General features: G+C 38.3%; 1 protein-coding gene across 7 annotated transcripts in view; it reads right to left on the bottom strand.

Moving 5' to 3' along the window:
* Window positions 1-20605, bottom strand: part of tox2 (TOX high mobility group box family member 2) — a 126216-nt gene that overhangs the window by 105302 nt on the left and 309 nt on the right. The window lies entirely within an intron of this gene.

Here is a 20605-nt window from a genome sequence, read left to right as displayed (position 1 = left end):
AAGACACTCCAAACGACATGAAATCATTAGAAGACCGTGTGTTAACTTCATTAAATGATGATAAAAAATAATGCTGGCATTACACAAAAAAAGGTCTCGCTTGTTTAGTTAGCATGAGCTACCAGTGAGCGATGTGTTTTCTTTCGTCAAAATCATTATTCCATCTTTTCCAGCTTGTGAATGACATATTTCACATGCGTTTACATTCATGCATTCAGCAGACGCTTTTATCCATGCATCCGAGTTGCATTTGATTTTTTTTATGCGAAGCCCTGAACATTGCATTCATTCAGTTAAACTCGATGAAGACGAGAAATGCTGCCTTGGGCTTTTTACGCTTTATTTCAGTTAATGTTCATCTTGTTTGAAATCAAAATATGTTTCCGTTTTAGTTAGTAACCCTGATTAAAAAAAGAAATAAACGTATATTAAACAAAGATGAAGTACTGAAGACTGAAGTAACAATAACATCATTATTCTATAAACAATCTGCAAACATTATATATATATATATATATATATATATATATATATATATATATATATATATATATATATATATATATGTGTGTGTGTGTGTGTGTGTATGTGTGTGTGTGTGTGTTTAGTTTTTATTGACTTTTATTTCAGTTTTATTTTTAGTTTCATCATGTTAAACTAAATGAAGTTCCTTAACAACTAGCTGAATTAATTTTTTTATTTTTATTTATTTTTTATTTTTTTACGGTTTTTTTAAATTATTTATTAAGCAACTAAAATGATTTATTTTTACGATTTAAGTTTAGTTTTAGTTAGCAAATTAATTTTCAAATAAAACAAACTACACAACATGAATCCCGATCTTTAATGCTTTAAAGGGATAGATGTGCTGATTTTGCCAAAAGTACAAAAACGTGTCATTTCTTGCCTACGAGTCCTCATGAATATTAATGAGATGACGCGTGCGTTGACCAATCCCGTCAGACCGGGGGAGGGTCCAGGAGCAGATCCCGGCTCTTAAAATTCCTGAGGTCTATCTGAAAACACAGATACGGCTGTAGTCTTCTTGTTTTTAGAACAAGGCCTCTGTTTTTCCCTGACTTGGCTCTTTCCATTCATTTGAGGTACGGGGGGCCTCCGTGTTTATTTGCACATGTCTGTCACACGCTTTTCTCATGTTAAGATGAAGCATTTGCACTAATGCTACGATAAAACCCTAGAGAGCTCACTTTAAGAAAATAATCAGCAAATCAGATGAAGTTTACAGTAAGTTTATATAATGAAAAAACTGAGAAATGCACTGAGAACTGAACGAAAATCCTTTTATTAATGTATTATTTTTATTTTATTTTACATAATTGATTACAATTATAATATATATATAATTGTAATCAATAATGTAAAATAAAATAATTTTATAATTATGTAAAAATAAAATAAAAATTTAAAATAAAATAAAAATAATATATATAAAATTCATGTTTATTGTATTCATGTTCATTTTCTTAATTTTGTATTTAGTAGTTTATCGTGTTATTTTTATGCATTAACTTCAACTAAATGAAAATGAGAAATTCTGCCTACCTTTATTTCAAATAACATAATTTTTATAGTTTTAGTTTTAGTTGATTATAATAACGGCTGTGATTCTGGTAAATAAAAAAATAGTCAAATGCAAAGAATAAAAATACAACCGACCTAATAATTCTGCAAAGCCAGCGACGCAAAGATCCAGGGTTCGATTCCCGAGGGATGCGTGAATTGAAAAAAGTTTGGTTTGGGGCGAAAGCGTCTGCCAGATGCATGAATGTAAATTATCCACTTCTAAATCGATCGTTTTTCCGACGTCCAAGACTATGCAAAACGGTGAAAAACAAATAAAAACGCAACTCAATAATATTAAACGCGAGCTTAACGTCGTTCATTCAGGCCCCAGTGCATTTCATGCGTTTATAGCAAAAGCATGCAACCGACCACGATTCCCAGTTTTCCTACTCGTGCCATGTTAACGACTTTCGTAAGATAAACAGTTCTGCTCGTCACTTCTGAGTCACGAAGCACGACTGCAGCAGGAAACCCTGCTTTAAAGCATCGCTATAAATAAAGGCCTTTTTAAGCTGGCTTTTTTTCCGCAAGCTTGCTTCATAGTTTCCAGCAAAACTCTGGCACTGGGAAAAGCCGAGCCTCATTAAGAGTTTATAACCCGACCACAATATCAACAGAGCGGATTAAAAAAAAAAAGGGGGGGGGACAGAAAGATTACAGTAAGACCAGGCTCGTACCTTTGAAATGTCAAGAGGAAGGAGGAGGTGAAGCCATCGCCAAAACTCATTTAAACCCTCGTACCTGGAACACCGCAATACAAACATGGCCCTGCAGGTATATATTTAAAACATAAACGCCGTGCGCCGTTCTGTTTCCGTGCAATGCAAGTATCAAACGACCCGCGCGACGATTTCCACATGCAGGCAAAAATACCCGAAAACAGGAGCCGTCTCAATAATCGCTGACTTTCCGCGCCTCCCCCTCCGTTTCCTAATCTCCACCGGCAGCAGGCGGACAAATTAGGAGCTTTCAAAAGAAAAGAGTGCGGAAAATAATTAAGAAAATATTTTTAAACAAAGTTGGTCAGAAAAACACGTCTGCTCGCTACAAACGCGCTTCTCCTGGCTTTGCTGATTAGCCGTCTTTAAAAACTCAATTATGAGAGCCGCCTCGCGAGGAGGACCCGGTTGAGACCAGCTGTGATGCCATTTTGGCCGGGCGCTTTTATTTTGAAGTCTGGAAAAACAAAGCGTTTACCTCGGGTTCGGGTTTTTATGCCGCGGTTTCAAATAATTGCAAACATTACAGTAACTAGCAGCTTTTCGATTGCAGCTAACCAGTGACTACAGTAACTAGCAGCTTTTCGATTGCAGCTAACCAGTAACTACAGTAACTAGCAGCTTTTCGATTGCAGCTAACCAGTGACTACAGTAACCAGCAGCTTTTCGATTGCAGCTAACCAGTAACTACAGTAACTAGCAGCTTTTCAATTGCAGCTAACCAGTGACTACAGTAACTAGGAGCTTTTCGATTGCAGCTAAACAGTGACTACAGTAACTAGCAGCTTTTCGATTGCAGCTAACCAGTGACTACAGTAACTAGGAGCTTTTCGATTGCAGCTAACCAGTGACTACAGTAACTAGGAGCTTTTCGATTGCAGCTAACCAGTGACTACAGTAACTAGGAGCTTTTCAATTGCAGCTAACCAGTAACTACAGTAACTAGCAACTTTTCGATTGCAGCTAACCAGTGATATACAGTAACCAGCAGCTTTTTGATTGCAGCTAACCAGTAACTACAGTAATCAGCAGCTTTTCGATTGCAGCTAACCAGTGACTACAGTAACTACCAGCTTTTCGACTGCAGCTAACCAGTAACTACAGTAACTAGCAACTTTTCGATTGCAGCTAACCAGTGACTACAGTAACTAGCAGCTTTTCGACTGCAGTTAACCAGTAACTACAGTAACTAGCAACTTTTCGATTGCAGCTAACCAGTGACTACAGTAACTAGCAGCTTTTCGATTGCAGCTAACCAGTGACTACAGTAACTAGCAGCTTTTCGATTGCAGCTAACCAGTGACTACAGTAACTAGGAGCTTTTCAATTGCAGCTAACTAGTAACTACAGTAACTAGCAACTTTTCAATTGCAGCTAACCAGTAACTACAGTAACTAGCAGCTTTTCGATTGCAGCTAACTAGTAACTACAGTAACCAGCAGCTTTTCGATTGCAGCTAACCAGTGACTACAGTAACTAGGAGCTTTTCAATTGCAGCTAACCAGTAACTACAGTAACTAGCAACTTTTTGATTGCCGGTCGTACTGTATTTGGAGGAGAATGCAGCAGTGCGGTACTAAACCGTTACAAATCACACAGACTCGCTTTACCAGCCCCGGGCTCTTTATCCTCAGGCCATGAAACTAACCTAACAACCCTCGGGAGAGAATCACAGCGTCTCAAGATCACACGGAGACCGGCTTTCTTCTGCATCTCCAAAAACGATTCATTGAATTCTCTACGTGCCGCTGTTATAAAAAGGAGTTTGGGGAGTCCAAAATAATAGGGTGACCAGGATTCCAGGCCCATTTTCATATAATATGCATTTATTTTAACCTTATTTAGTACCAAAATAATCAGCAAATCAGATGATTTTTACCCAAGTTGTGCGAAATAAAAATACTGAGAAATGCACTGAAAACTGAAAAATTTTATTTCACATAATTGTTCACAATTTCTATATATATATTTTATAAAATTCATGTTTGTTGTATTCATGTTCATTTTATTAATTTTGTATTTAGTAGTTTATCGTGTTATTTTTATGCATCAACTTTAAATGATAATGAGAAATTCTGCCTTGGTAAATACGTTCAATTACCTTTTATTTCAAATAACATAACTTTTATAGTTTTAGTTTTAGTTGATTATAATAACGGCTGTGATTCTGGTAAATAAAAAAAAGTCAATGCAAAGAATAAAAATACAACCGACCTAATAATTCTGCAAAGCCAGCGACGCAAAGATCCAGGGTTCGATTCCCGGGGAATGCGTGATCAAACGATTGGTTTCTCCCAACCCTCTAGTGATTGGTTGATCTGAAGCAGTGTTGGTTTGTGAGCTTTCTAGTGGTGAAGAATGAATTAGCATTTTCGTTCAGACCAAGAACAAGAAGTGGGCGGGAATACGCTCATGTTTCATTTTGGCGCGAATCAGCTTGAGATTCTTTTTAAAAAACGACTCGTTTCAGTGATTCAGAGTCGACTCAATGACTTTATACACGGCGCACTTTCAGATTTCAAACTTTGCAGGATGTTTTTATTTTAGCTACATTCAAATAAACAAACTCTGCTGACTAACTTTCATCATTTCAGTATTATTTTTGGTATTTAAAGGTAGCTAAGATCAATTATTTGCAACCGCTCACCTTAAAAAGTAGTGTAAAAAGTAGTCTTCTTCTGAGAAACGTCTCAGATTACCTCAGAAGATAAAGTACGTGATCAAATTCGTACGAGTCACACTTACATTCAGCTTCACAAAGCAAACGTCTAAAATACTAAAAATGAGATCACATGCAGAGCTTCTTTTGCTTTATTCATTTCTCACTCAAGTTCACAATGAACTCAAGTACTTCTCATCAAATTTGCCCAAATTCATTAACACACAAAACCCAAACATCTTCTCAACGACTAGACGACCTTTTGCCTCAATAATGAGACAGTTGTGAGAAACGCAAGTACCAACCAAACTTCATTAGCATCTAAATGGTTTCCTTAAGACAGAAATCGGTCTTATTTCTCTAATCTCTAAAGCACGTGAAACATAAACAAGAGCCCTTGCAGCATCTCCTAAAACAACGTTTTAAAAACGTGTCTTAAACAGTTTCCTCTGCTGCTCCGGTGCTGTCCGAGAGAGAAATCACGTTTCTAGAGTTTCGAATTGTCCAAAACAGAGCTAATACGAGACGTTCGAGACCTCGCCGGTTCCTCCAGAGGCGCGGAGAGACGGCGAAGATCTCGAGATGAAGCGTGCAATCAACCCCCGACAAGAACCTCTCGTTTTAAACGTCTACAAAGGACGACTATTTCTCATTTACGCATTTGTATCCCAGTCTCGGGAGTGTGAAAGAGCAAAGAGCTCGCGAACACACACATTTACACACAACAGATCCGGTTCCTGTTTGTCCCTAATTAAATTTATTCCCTTATTAAATCTTTATAATCCATAATGTCTGCCTTTCCAGCGGCGTTTCTCCGGCTCGGGCCCTTTCCTAAATGCTTCCTACCTTCCACGGAATGAGTGAAACAACACCAAATTGCTTTTCCAACATGCGGCGGGTTTGATAAAGACAGCCGTCAGTTCCTCTGCCATACTTTCTTTATGGTCTATGTGATTACGAACTGCAACCCACACTCTCTTCCAATCTGTCACGCAGCCACAGACTCGGAGAGAGAGAGAGAGAGAGAGAGAGAGAGACAGAGAGAGAGAGAGAGAGAGAGAGAGAGAGAGAGAGAGAGAGAGAGAGAGAGAGAGAGAGAGAGAGAGAGAGAGAGAGAGAGAGAGAGAGAGAGAGAGAGAGAGAGAGAGAGAGAGAGAGAGAGAGAGAGAGAGAGAGAGAGAGAGAGAGAGAGAGAGAGAGAGAGAGAGAGAGAGAGAGAGAGAGAGAGAGAGAGAGAGAGAGAGAGAGAGAGAGAGAGAGAGAGAGAGAGAGAGAGAGAGAGAGAGAGAGAGAGAGAGAGAGAGAGAGAGAGAGAGAGAGAGAGAGAGAGAGAGAGAGAGAGAGAGAGAGAGAGAGAGAGAGAGAGAGAGAGAGAGAGAGAGAGAGAGAGAGAGAGAGAGAGAGAGAGAGAGAGAGAGAGAGAGAGAGAGAGAGAGAGAGAGAGAGAGAGAGAGAGAGAGAGAGAGAGAGAGAGAGAGAGAGAGAGAGAGAGAGAGAGAGAGAGAGAGAGAGAGAGAGAGAGAGAGAGAGAGAGAGAGACAGAGAGAGAGAGAGAGAGAGAGAGAGAGAGAGAGAGAGAGAGAGAGAGAGAGAGAGAGAGAGAGAGAGAGAGAGAGAGAGAGAGAGAGAGAGAGAGAGAGAGAGAGAGAGAGAGAGAGAGAGAGAGAGAGAGAGAGAGAGAGAGAGAGAGAGAGAGAGAGAGAGAGAGAGAGAGAGAGAGAGAGAGAGAGAGAGAGAGAGAGAGAGAGAGAGAGAGAGAGAGAGAGAGAGAGAGAGAGAGAGAGAGAGAGAGAGAGAGAGAGAGAGAGAGAGAGAGAGAGAGAGAGACAGAGAGAGAGAGAGAGAGAGAGAGAGACAGAGAGAGAGAGAGAGAGAGAGAGAGAGAGAGAGAGAGAGAGAGAGACAGAGAGAGAGAGAGAGAGAGAGAGAGAGAGAGAGAGAGAGAGAGAGACAGAGAGAGAGAGAGAGAGAGAGAGAGAGAGAGAGAGAGAGAGAGACGGCCAGATTCCTGTGTCTTTGTGTCAAAGATTAGAACTCACTGTTTGCTCTGGGATCGTACATTATCTCAACTACAACAACGCGAAACGCTCTCGAAGGACCGGCGCACATCAGATCCTCAGCTTCATGCGATGCACGCGATAAATGAACTTTTGCTTATTTAATGCATTGTGAAACTCGCGGGACTGGGAAAGTCGTCGAAGGCATAATAGAGCCAATATAGAGCTAGAAACATGTATTAAATAATTCGTTTCAATTTAATGGACAATCTAGAGAGACAATTCAACCAAAAATTCAAATATTTTTATACATTTATATATTTATAGTATATAAAATATATATTTAACATATAAACAACTATATATATATATATATATATATATATATATATATATATATATATATATATATATATGTATTATGCAAACAAAAACTTTTATTTTGCATGCTATTAATCGTTGACAGCACTAACATTCTACTAATATATCTGAAAAATTCTAATATATTTTTAGCAAACAAAATCTAAATAAATAAAACCTATAATAAGTAGTAAGTCAATATAATGACTTTTTTTTTGTCTCCATACAAATCAATGGGCTTTGGTTCCCAACGACCTCTAAAAATAACCTGTCTTGTGTCCACACGGGTCTTGAACCTCTTAAGAAACCTCTTTTAAAGTCTGATTTGTGATTTTTCAGTTTAAAGGCCCCGGAGCCACTCGAAGGTCTTTCAGCTCTGATTCAGAAACACGTTGTGATGAAGAGATGAACTCGAACAGAAGCATGCAGATCAGCGATGAAGAGCCCGTGTCTGTTTTAAAGCGTCCTGACCCGGATATGAAGCGTCCTTTAGGTGTGCGTTCTCTCAGGGGCCCCGCGCTCCGGCTCTGTTTGCTCAAGACGTGCCAGGGGACGCTCAGACAACTGCTTGTGTTTGCCCAGCCTCCCTCTCCATACAGCTGCTGCATTCCTGCCCTATTTATTTATCTCCTGTCCTCCGCTTTAACGTACAGAATCAACAGTCTACGTTCAGTTCTCAGAGAACCTGCTTGTATTCTATAGAATTACTTACACTAATAATATGGAAAAAATTTTAATATTATATATTAATTCAATTAAATATTCTTCATGCATGAAATTTAATTAAATATTACATGAACAAAAATTATTAATTAATATATATATATATATATATATATATATATACATTATATTAATAATATTAATATAAAAATTTAAATATATATTACATTTATTATAGAATATTTTATTGAATATATATACAGACTATACAGACTAAATGTAAAAAAATTAATTAGTAATATTTAAAATTAGAACATATAAATAATTATACCACAAATATTACACACCAAAATTAATTGTTATAAAAGTTTTTAGAATTGAATGCAAAAAAAAAAATAATCTTGTCCTGAAAATAACCTTCAATAGTGCTGTCATTAATTATGATTATTATTAATTAATTATGATCAATTATGATTGATTAAAGTGTTTGTTTGCAAAATATATGTGTGTGCACCGTGTATATTTATTATGTATGTATAAATACACAGAAATACATGCATATATTCAAGAAAAAATATATATATTAAATATATTGATACAAAATATAAATTATTTAAATATTTCAAAAAATATATGATGTTACATATGTATTACAGAATATGCACATATTCTGTAAACAAAAGCTTTTATTTTGGATATACAGTATATATATATCAGTGCTGGAAACTGCATTTTTTTAAATACCTGTGATATTTCTGTTTTAGGATTAGTGAGCGAATAAAAGGTTAAACTGTTAAGAAGTGATGGCAAAGATTTCTACCGTTAGAAGAGATTAATATTTTTAATAAATGCTGTTCTTTATAATGTTTTAATTCATCAAAGAATCCTGAAAAAAAATGCAGCTTCCCAAAAAATGAATTTAGCATTGCATCACAAGAAATAAATAATATTTTAAATAATAAAATAGAAATCTATTATTTTAAAAATATTATTACTTTTTCCTGTGTTTTTGAACAGCCTTGATAAACATAAGAATCATCTTTAAAAAATATTACAAATCTTACTGTTTGCAAACTTTTGACTGGTAGTGTATATATGTATATATATGTATATATAGTAGGGATGCATCGACATCGAGTCATGAGACTGAAAGTAATACAGGGAGATATACAAACACTAACAGGGTGACCATCTGCCTCAGATCCCACAGGGAACTTCTGTTAGCTGTTAGCTTTAGCTTCTCTTCATCGGGTTCAGGTGGACCGCCGACTGCCCAAACAATACCAGCAACTTCCAGGCCTTGTCAACGTTTCCTGCGTTCACAGCTCGTAAAACTTCCCTGACATGTGTCCCGAGCAGAGCCATGCTCGCATTCTCCATCAAAACCTTTCTTCTAAGCTGCACGCTGACGTTTAAACGCAGCTTTGGCGAACTCATATTCGAGTCGGAATGCGCGCTTTTCAGTTCCCGATGAATGAAATTCTCACCTGCATTTTTTTTCTCCTCAGAAATGCAAAACATTCCCTCCCAGCTAATAAAAACGACGAACATCCGCGTTAAAAGCGCTTGGTCATGCGTTCAGAATGTTACTTCTTAGTTAGAGAAACATTCCGTTCTATCATTCTGAAAACGTTTGAGAATGTTACATTTGAATGTTCTATCAACGTTCGAAAAACAAATAGAGGAGCGTGCCTTTTTAATCTTTTTTTAACTGCATGAAGCATTATTTCTAAATGTTTTTAGGCATTAAAAAAATGAAGTATGAAAGCACGATTGGTTAGAGGAACGTTAGAACAGCATTCCGTGGTATCGTTTGGAAAACATTAAGTGAATGTTACATTTGAACGTTCTCTCAGCGTTTTTCTTGGCTGCTTAAACGTTAGAGAAACATTCCATTTTATCATTTTAAAACATCATTTTTATTTCAGAATGCTTTTAAACATTCAAAACGAAAATTTTTTTAATGTATTAAGTACGTTTTTTCTCGGCTACGCAAACATGAGGGAATATTACAACAACGTTACTTTTCAATATACACATTTTATTTTAAATTTTTAATTTTTAATTTTACATTTTGAAACATCATTTTTATTTCAGTATGCTTTTAAACAATCAACATGGACGTTTTTTTAATGTATTAAGTAAGTTTTTTCTCGGCTACACAAACATGAGAGAACGTTATAACAACGTTACTTTTCTATATATATGTTTTATTTTAATTTTGTGAATGTTAGAGTAATTTTACATTTTATCATTTTAAAACATCAGTTTTTATTTCAGTATGCTTTTAAACATTTAAAACTGACTTTTTTATGTATTAAGTACGTTTTTTGAGGCTACGCAAACATGAGAGAACGTTATAACAACGTTACTTTTCAATATACACGTTTTATTTTAATTATGAGAATGTTAGAGTAATTTTACAATTTTGAAACATCATTTTTATTTCAAAATGCTTTTAAACAATCAACATGGACGTTTTTTTAATGTATTAAGTAAGTTTTTTCTCGGCTACACAAACATGAGAGAACGTTATAACAACGTTACTTTTCTATATATATGTTTTATTTTAATTATGTGAATGTTAGAGTAATTTTACATTTTATCATTTTAAAACATCAGTTTTTATTTCAGAATGCGTTTAAACATTCAAAACTGACTTTTTTATGTATTAAGTACGTTTTTTGAGGCTACGCAAACATGAGAGAACGTTACAACAACGTTACTTTTCAATATACACGTTTTATTTTAATTATGTGAATGTTAGAGTTATTTTACGTTTTATCATTCGCTTCTGAATGTTTTTTTAGCTATTTCTGGAACGCATAAAGAACGTTTCGTGAATGTTCGTTTTTAAACGCTACGAGAACGCTCTACTGTTATTACACCAATACCATCATAGAGACATTATGAGCGCACAGTTTTCAGAATGCTTCCATCAACATTATTTTAAGACTATTTCGACCCAAGAGCATCCCCGTCAGCCGAGTTAAAACCAGTCCTCACCCCGACTCTGCAGTTACTTCACAACAAACGCAGAGATTTCCATTATTATTTTTTTTCTCACAACCACCACAGTTCACATTTATCGGCCGCTCATTATCACGGCTGCAATAATCCTGCAGATTTAGAAGCGCTTTGTGCTTTCATAACTCATTTCCAGCAGCGCCTTGCAGAGCCGGACGAAGTGCTTTCAGTAAGATGAGCTCGAACGCTTTCACTAAAACTTTTTTTTTTTTTTTTTTTTGCGGGTCTGCGTAGAAAGCCACAGATGAGCGAGGTGACAGGTCCACAATGAAGCCGAGTCCGCTAAAAATAATCACTGAGTGCTTTCATTGTATTTATGTAACACTTCCTTTAAAAACCCCCACAGCAGGACGGCAGAACACCTCCAAAGAAACAACACTAGTTAGTCATTGAGAAATGCTCCAGCTCCAGACCCGAAAATAGGCTTTTTATGGGCTGAAGTCAAAACGCACTCCGCTTGCTTTCTTAATAAGTGCTCTGGGTGAAATGGGTCTTGTTTATTAGCCATCTGCAATATACAGACCCTTTTCACCGTGCATTCAAGTCAAAATATATATACGATGCATCTCCATCCGTAATTAGAAGCTCTTTGATAATCTTTTGGTTGAAGTCACGTTTGCTGTAAAACACAATCAGCCTGATCTGGCCTATAAACCAGCATCTGGTGTCAATAACATCCGGATGAGCTTCATGCAGGAAGTCAACGGTATAAACCCGGCAAAATATTATACATCGGTGCATCATTTTTTTTTTTTTGCTCACATGCGCATCAGGGGTTAAAACACTTCCTGACCAACAAGAGACAAACTGAAAACCACACACACGTGGGTGACAAAGAAACTGTGCGAACTCTGCGATGCCATCCTGTTTGGTTTAGGTTCAGCTGCCACAAAGATATTTCCTATTTCAAACGTACCCGAGCAGCCATTTTATGACGAGATATAAAACAATCGCGCCCGTAAAAAGTAAAGCTGCTTCACGACGCCGCGGAAAGAACCTTTTTGGTCTGAACGGTTCTTTAACATCACCTCTGCTTCAGCTTCGGATTATAAAAAAGTAAGAGAGAGATCGCTGCCAAGAAGCGCTTTTGAAGCACCTTTATTATCGATTGCTGCCTTGAAATAGTTATTGCGATTATTATTAACGATTTACGCTGAACAGTGTTTATACCACTGTATGAAGCAACTGCATGCCATATTTTTTTACATGAACATAAACAAGCTAAGTAAAAAAAAAATAATAATAATAATTAAAAAAAATTATATATATATATATATATATATATATATATATATATATTTTTTTTTTTAATTAATTAATTTTTTTATTAATTTTATTTAATTTTTTTTTATAATTTTAAGCCTCGATAGTCAATTATACATTGGATTGGTTTATTCTGTGAACAAAAAATAGCAAAGCTATAAATGGCATTACAAAGCTGTGCTAAACAACCACCGCAACTTTGAAGGATTACATAATTGTGACCGTAACGATAAATGCATTTAGAAAATCGATTAATAGCGCAGCTCTGGTGCGAATGTTCTCGTTTACGCTCAACAGCGGTATTAATGTTTAAATATGAAGAGTTAAGCCTGTTCTGAAACCCATCCCCGGCTCTAGTCCCGAGCGCGCTAGAACAATAAACTTCTGTCTTTCAAAGTGGCGATCAGAGCGCGGCAACATCTGGTGGCGGGACTCATTTTTGGCTCTCCAAACCGCTGCCTGACAATTATGGTCGACCGAGAAAAATAACGCATCCAAGAAAAATCTCCAGTCCATTTTTTTTTCCGTGCATTACGGAGCACCTTGAAAAACAAGGGCGCATGCACCCGTCCCGTCCACGCAGCCCAAACGAGATGCTATTTGCGTTTGTGCATTTAGGGGTGCAGCTACTGCGAGCCCACCACATCCTGAAGGGGTCCGGGGCCGTGCCACAGCATACCGCTGTCTGTAAGGTGCTGACGGGTAGGAAACACAGGCCCCACATCAAGCACTGACAGCTTCTGATCAAAGTGCCCTGCAGCCCCACGGGGGGATCGGAATTAATGTCTTCGCCTTTTTTCCACTTCACTTTTCTCTGTTTTTTCATCGGTTCACTTCGAGGTCATATTGCAGCCGCACTGTACAGACAACTCTAATGCAGATTTAATAGATTTTTATTATTATTATTATTAATCATTCAAAATAAAGGTTTTTGTTTAAATAAATTATGTAACTTCACTGTGTATATTTATTAAGCATATATAAATACACAAATATCCAGTATATTTTTTGAAAATATTTACATGTACACACATTCATATATTTATATTAATATATATATATATATATATATATATATATATATATATATATATATAATATATAAACATATTTTTCTTAAATATATGCATGCATGTGTTTGTAATTATATGTACTTAAATATACACAGTGCACACGCTCATATATTATGTAAACATAAACCTTTATGATTTTTTTTGGATGTGATTTATTTGTTAATACCCTTATTGTTCATTGTTTGTTTATATTTACTGTGCATTAAAAAATGTTAACAGCTTCAGCTTTTGATTTGAAAAAAGAAACGCTACATGCATACTGCATACAAGTATACTGTTAGTTCATGAACTAATTTGAACAAATGTGCAAGTTACACAATGCATATTGTTCTAAACAACAGAAATGATCTTTTAGCCCCCGAGCATCATGCATATAATTTAATTATGGTATTTATTCCATTTTGCAAGAAGTGCTTCAAAAAAAGCGTGCAAAAAAGTGTGCAATTAATTTACATAGACATGCAAGTCTGAATAAAGTAGAAGTAATGTAAAGCGCACACAACCTTCTGCTATGACTTGCAAATCAAATGTAAAATGAACATGAAAATGTTGTTCTCGACCTGGATATTCAATGAGGGGCGAAAGAATGATTGTACGGTAAAAATATGGCTGAATCGTATCAAAAGTGGCTGACGTCAACAGAAAAGAAAAGCCGTTATTGCATTTTGATGACAGATTATGAAGGCGGTTTTTCTCTTTTGTAATAAAGTGCAAAGATAAATCATCCACAGCAGGATCAGGAACATACATTAGGAAAGTAAATAAAGTCGAATTTGACCACAGCGGCGGGAAAATCCCGAGACGAACTCCTCGTCTCCTGAAGAGGTGATCACACATCTCCAGACTCCCATCATCCAGCAGGTACTAAACTGGGCCTCTTTAACGCTGGCCGGATCAGCAAGCGTCCCAGAAGTCTGTGCAGCTCTCGTTCCCCGCGGACAGGCATCGTTATTATTTACCGGCTGCATTACTGAATCAGTTGCTATTCAGCATGCAGCCAGCAGCCATTCAGAGCGTCAAACCTCCAGCGCTCGCTCTCTCTCTCTCTCTCTCTGCCAAGGCCAATTAGTGCTCGGCTGCGCCGCTCCCCCACAGATACTGACAGCGCTTCACAAAACGCCAGCTACATTTACTGCATTACTTCCTGAGACTGCATGGGCTTTATACAGGAGACAGGGCATGAGGAGTCATTCCTGCACGGCGGTCACCCCGAGTCTTCAGCTGTGTTAGTTTGAGCTAAAACCAATGTGTAATTAATGTCCCGGGACGTAAAAAAAATCACTATGCAATTTAGCAGTAGAACCATATGCCAATATCTAGTGATCAATGTAGTGATAAGATAAGAATGAATTCTTAGTGGAATTTATTTTTGTCATTAATTGCATTTTCTCATTTCATTGCATATATATATATATATATATATATATATATATATATATATATATATATATATATATATATATATATATATATATATATATATATATAATAAAATGGCATTAAATAATATTTAGTATAAACATTTAATATTATACACACACACACACACACACATACATATATATATATATATATGTGAAAAAATAAATGGGTATAAATATATTTAAAGGATTTCTGTCATTAAATCTGTTTGTGTGTGTGAGTGAGTGACTAAATGTCCCCACAAGGATAGGAATACCAGTAAATATTGACATTTTTTAGATTCCCACGAGGAAACAAGTTTATAAAACATACAGGATAAAAATGTTTTGAAAATCTGAAATTGCCAAAAGTTTCCTGTAAGGGGTAGAACAATAACACATACAGTCTGTACAGTATAAAAAAACATTACACCTATGAAGAGTCCCCATAAAACGTGTGTGTGTGTGTGTGTGTGTGTGTGTGTGTGTGCCAATGATGCAATTTTATAATGACTTTTAATAGAATTGCTGCAATAAAAATGACTCGGGAGGGGTATAAAAACAGCAGAATTGTTGATGTCAGCTTAAGTGGAAAAAGTTGTTTAAAAGACAAAAAGTTAATGCATTTAGGTATTTAGGTATTTTCTCTACTTTAAATATGTATCGTAATAGAATTAAAATCAGTTCAAATGATGCATTTATTTGGCAACACTTTACGATAGTTAATGCATCGGTTAAGTTGGTCAGTGCTCAACTAACAATAAGCTAAACATGTTGCATATGTTTTGTGAGACTGTACATTTTTACACACGCGTACAAACGGCAGAAAGCACACGAAGTCCGCCAAAACGCGACGTAAACAAATTTTCATAGCATCTACGTAAAGCTCACAAAGTGCACATTCTCCGAGTCTCTCTCAGATCTCTATATTTCACACAGTTATTGGAGTTTTGTAACAGTTTTGTGGTTCTGACTCATAAAGCAAAGCGTTGAACAGTTCTGAAAAGGTCTCGCTCACCGCAGAGTGCACAGACATTTTCACACCGCAGGTCAGCAATACAGGTGCACAGTAGGGCCGTGAAGAGCCTCACTGTGAATGTCTCTACATTTCACAACACAAGTGCGATTTTCTCGCCGGCGCACCTTCTCCAACATCAGATCTGCCACATTTACCAATGCATATTTGTCCTAGAAACGCCTCGACGTGCAGCCGCGTTCAAAAGTCCAGCGCTAGAAATGCTTCGTTTTATAATCCGAAACGGCGTTGCCCGTCTTAGTGATCAAATCTCTTATTTCCGACTGACGCTTGGACCTCGCGCACCAATGCGCACCGTGATATTCGTACACCTGTTGACATTACGCACACGAATCGGCCGCAAACCGAGCCGATGGATGAAAATAACAAACGCAGGTTGATGATGCCGTGGCGGCACATACGAACGGCTTCGTTAGGCCTCTTTCCACCTAATTAACTTCCCCGTGTTCAGAACGCATCTCGGACAGGGCCTGACGACTCATTTTCTCTCACATCTCCATTACAGTGTCGAGGAAAGAGGAGAACTGTCAAATACAGGAAAAGGTGATTGCCGGCGGCATTTGCTGCATGCAAACTGATAGGATCGTTTTTACTTGTTGTTTTCTCTGGTCTTAATGTGAACAAGACAGAACGGTTTTGAGATAACACGTAGCTTCGTTAGTCACCATACGCATGCGACCCCTTGCTGTTCAACCAATCATTTCGACTTGATTTGAACTGCAACTCTGACAGAAACTCCTGTTGTTTTACTCAAGGACTTTTTTCGAGATTTAAAGCACATCTACACATGTTGCATGCCTCCGTATGCAATGCACACGTAAAAGGTCTCATTTTTTTGAGCGCAGCATGCAGAAAAAATAATAGCCACGATTTTCTTCTTGGAAAACCTCTCGTTTCGCCTGCTTATGCTGCACTGATGCATTCTGGTTAAAGTATTATTTAAGCTAAAGACAGTTGCGCTCATAGATGCACCACTCTGCACCCATTTCCAGTAATTGCTAGGCCTACGAGTTATTTTTAGACGGTTTAAGCAGCGAAGAACAAGCTCAAAGAGTAAGACAGAGAGAGACAGACTCTTTGAACAGGCTAAATAATAAGTTAAGGCCTCAGACTCGCTTCAAATGAATCAAGGTTTTCTGCCGTCACACAGCTGGTAATGTGCCATTGCCACCCACTTACAGGGATCTGATTCAGGAGCGATAAAGTTTTTTGGCTGCCGCCTAACGTCTGAGGTGCCTTTCTCTTTTTGACGGCTGACACTTGAATGTACAATAAAATTGAAAGTCAAACTTCCACGAAGCCCGCGGTGCCATTTCCATTGCCGCTTTGCTAATCTTTGCTTTGTTATCAAACGTGAAATGACATTCTTGCTTCTGAAATCGGACATATTTCTGACATATAAGATGGTATAATCGGATGCACGACGGAGCAAGTAATTGCAATAAAGGCGAACTACTGAATCATTCTCGATGAGTCCAGAGTAACGAATTAAGCAAGTACAGTCGATTTTGATTTCATGCCGATTATCGCAGACATCGATCCATTGAAAACCCAACTCTTGACACAGTAACACAAGCGAGTGCTATGAATATACTTGAAGAGTCAGAAGTTATCGTCTTGTCTCTAACATTCGTATGAGTCACGGCTAACTGTGGTCTGCCTATCTCTGTCTGCATTAATACAGTAACGCCGGTGAAGAGGGGGAAGTGGTCCATCTTCTCTTAACCTATCCAACTTCAATTTTAAACGCAGAGAATGAGCCCCGGGCGATGCACAAGTCATAATGCATTCGACAAATATTCTCTGGGTGAAACATGCATTTATGAAGAGATGGCCTTTAGAGCAGGAATTCACAGAGCGTATGCTTAACAAACAATACACCCACTCATGAAAACGAGAGATAGAAAGTCAGCATACTCAAAGTGAGAATGAGTCACAGCTCAACTGAAACTTCGGCATGAAGGCAGCAGAAAAGACCCAAAATCTTGCACAGGCTCTTAAAACTGGCTTTTGCACCATCGGACCGATGGCCGCTTGAGCAAATACTAACGTAGCAGTTAGCAGCGGCGGTGCAGGCCGTGTTTGCATTGGAAGTATGGATCTGGCAGGTTTGTTGCAGGGCAAATGATGACACTGGTTAATATATTATCGATTGCCTGGTCGTTATCGCTGTAAAGTTGCTTCCCTATTTCGAGGTGCAACCGCCTGCAAACTGTATCCATGCATGACGACAGAATGCGAGCAAATCAACAGATATTAACCTCAAAGGCCGGTTCTTTCTTGATGAACGGTTTGCAAGAGGCAGCTCTCTGAGCTGGTTGAAAAATGACGGCGGAAGAGCCTTTCGCTCCGGCGGAAAATTCCCAATCGCGTGGATTCCTGGATTGCGGCCGGCAGAAATGCGCCAAACGATGGTAAACGTTTTACGCGCAAAAGATAAGTTCGTCAAAATACACTCTCTATTTACGCGAGCGCAATTTGGTGCGAGTAAATATAAAGCTAGTTAGCCCGAATAACAATACAGGTGAAATCTGTCGCCCCCTAGTGAGGAATGCAAGATTTTTTTCGCAAACTGAAACGCGAGATCAAGCATTTGTCTCGTGCATAACATAAAAATATACAAAAATCCCCACAAACACTATTTTTAGCATTTTCTTGGATGTACAATGGGAAAAAGTAGGAAAAAAAATACTAAGCGCGCCTTTAAAAGCCATAATTCAAAGTATACGGTTATATGAAATGCTGCTAACCTAACGATAAAACTTTTAACACACTTAAACTTAAATCCAGATGGGACTGCATTCAGTCTTCTAAAATCGTAAATAAAATGAATGCCTATTTTTTTTTTCGTTTAGATTGTTATTAGTTTGCAGTGCATACTCATTGCTAAAAACACAAAGTGGAAAATGTGAGATTTTCTCGTTTTGCTTTACCACACAGTATGCGCATTGTTCCACCGTTCGCTACATTTAATGCAAGCACGAAAAAGCTGGTGCGTGGCACAGGAATGCAGCATGTAGCATGTTTGTGTGTTAGCGGCAGGAAACGATAGTCGCTTATCATGGATGGCCTAGTTTTTCACAACTATTTCCGGTTCATGTGGCACCACTGTAAACCACTTCACACAAAGTCTAAAACGTTACATATTAATGCGAGACCTCTATACGCGACCTTCATTCGGGGGCCTCTCAAGAATGCTGGAGAATATTGCATTATTAAAGCCGGGGCGCATAAAGAGGGCCATTGTGGCGGGGAGAGCAGGCTTTCCCCCTAAAATTTAGTTTCATAATGTCCACTTGCACGGGATCATTTTTCAACGTATGGAGTTGGCTTAGATTACTCTGCTCTCCATTTGCCTGCTGATCTTTTCCATATGCTCGGAGCCACAAGCTTAACTCTGTGACACCCTACTATAAACACGCATCCGCAAATTATGAGTTACTCTCTGTCAGGATGACTGAATTTTAAGCTCTATCGCAGGCTGCCCCTAAAAAAAAAAAAAAAAAAAAAAACTTGCAATGCTTCTAAAGAAAGAGGGGTTATTAAATAATGCACTTACTCTTAAAGCTAAAAGCCAGTGTTTCTACCGTTATATAGCCGACAGAATCCATGCATCAATTATATAGGCCTATAAAAATTGTTAAATAAAAATAAGTTCGCAATAATAAGTAATAACACACATTTAACGAAAAAAATATTGGCGGTAAAACGAGCATACGTTATTGGCCGCGGCCTGAGAGTCCAAAATCCTCGCAACTGATTGGTTCCCGTGTAACAGCGTGCACACGCACGAATCATATTTTGTCTGTTTATCAGAAATGTGAAGTAGACATGCTCATATGTTGTCGTTTAATATCCGGTTAACTACCGTTCAGCTTTCACGAACACAACACGGAACACGGAACACGTCCGATTCGGTTTTTTAACGAATTGCCAATCTTCGGTGAGCAACATGCGACGTTGACAGTTCGATGCGAGCTTTGCGATCCGCGACAGCACACTTTGAGGTGAACTTGCCAGTGACACAGTGAAATAAAACGCAAACTAAGCCGAAAACACACCGGCACGGCAGAACTGAAGTAGCCCACAGAACCGCTTCACGCACAAAGCGTTCAGACTCAAAGAGCAATACCGGATCAAATTCGAATTGGACGACTCTTAATCACGCCCAAGCGGGTGAACGCGCGGCATGGAAAGTGAAGATCTCGAACTGCTAGTTAAACACTTATACTCAGATCCTAGTGTACACTATCTTGACCCGTTAGTAGGCTGCTCACAATGCGCGCTATTCTGTTTCAGATACAGCCTACTTATACGTCCTTTCTGGACATTGCCGAAAAAGCTGAACGCACCGTCCGCCGCTTTGGATCTCCGTCTCGTTTCATTTCAGTCAAAAGCAGAAAGCCACGCACATCAACCGGAGAGACCGGCCGATGAATAAATAACGCGCCTAAGAACTAATTAATTGTTCGCTAACACGTGGAATTGCAACTACGTCACAGAGGGACGCGGTTCTATCAACAAAGCAATTACGCAGCTAATTCGCGTCCGGAGAGATAGAGAGAGAGAGAGACCGGAGCGAGCGCTCGGGGGGGAGCTCTCCATCTTCCCTCGGGAAGCGAGCCGCCGGAGTTTGCCCGGTTCGCTCGGTCTGCTCCGCTCAGGTGCAGCGCCGAATTTAACGAGCGGCGAGCGCGCGGTTCCAACTAAGTTTGGGACTGTTTTCCGCCGGAGGTGCACGCGCATCGCCGCTCAGAACTAGCACGTTCGCCCACACTAAACACCACCGCGTCCGTCCCGCAACAGATGAAACTGGCCCCGAAG

Source organism: Puntigrus tetrazona, unplaced genomic scaffold (genome assembly GCF_018831695.1).
Source record: "Puntigrus tetrazona isolate hp1 unplaced genomic scaffold, ASM1883169v1 S000000513, whole genome shotgun sequence".
NCBI lineage: Eukaryota > Metazoa > Chordata > Actinopteri > Cypriniformes > Cyprinidae > Puntigrus > Puntigrus tetrazona.
The sequence above is the reverse complement of the archived record's forward strand: the minus strand, read 5'-3'. Positions and strand labels throughout refer to the sequence as shown.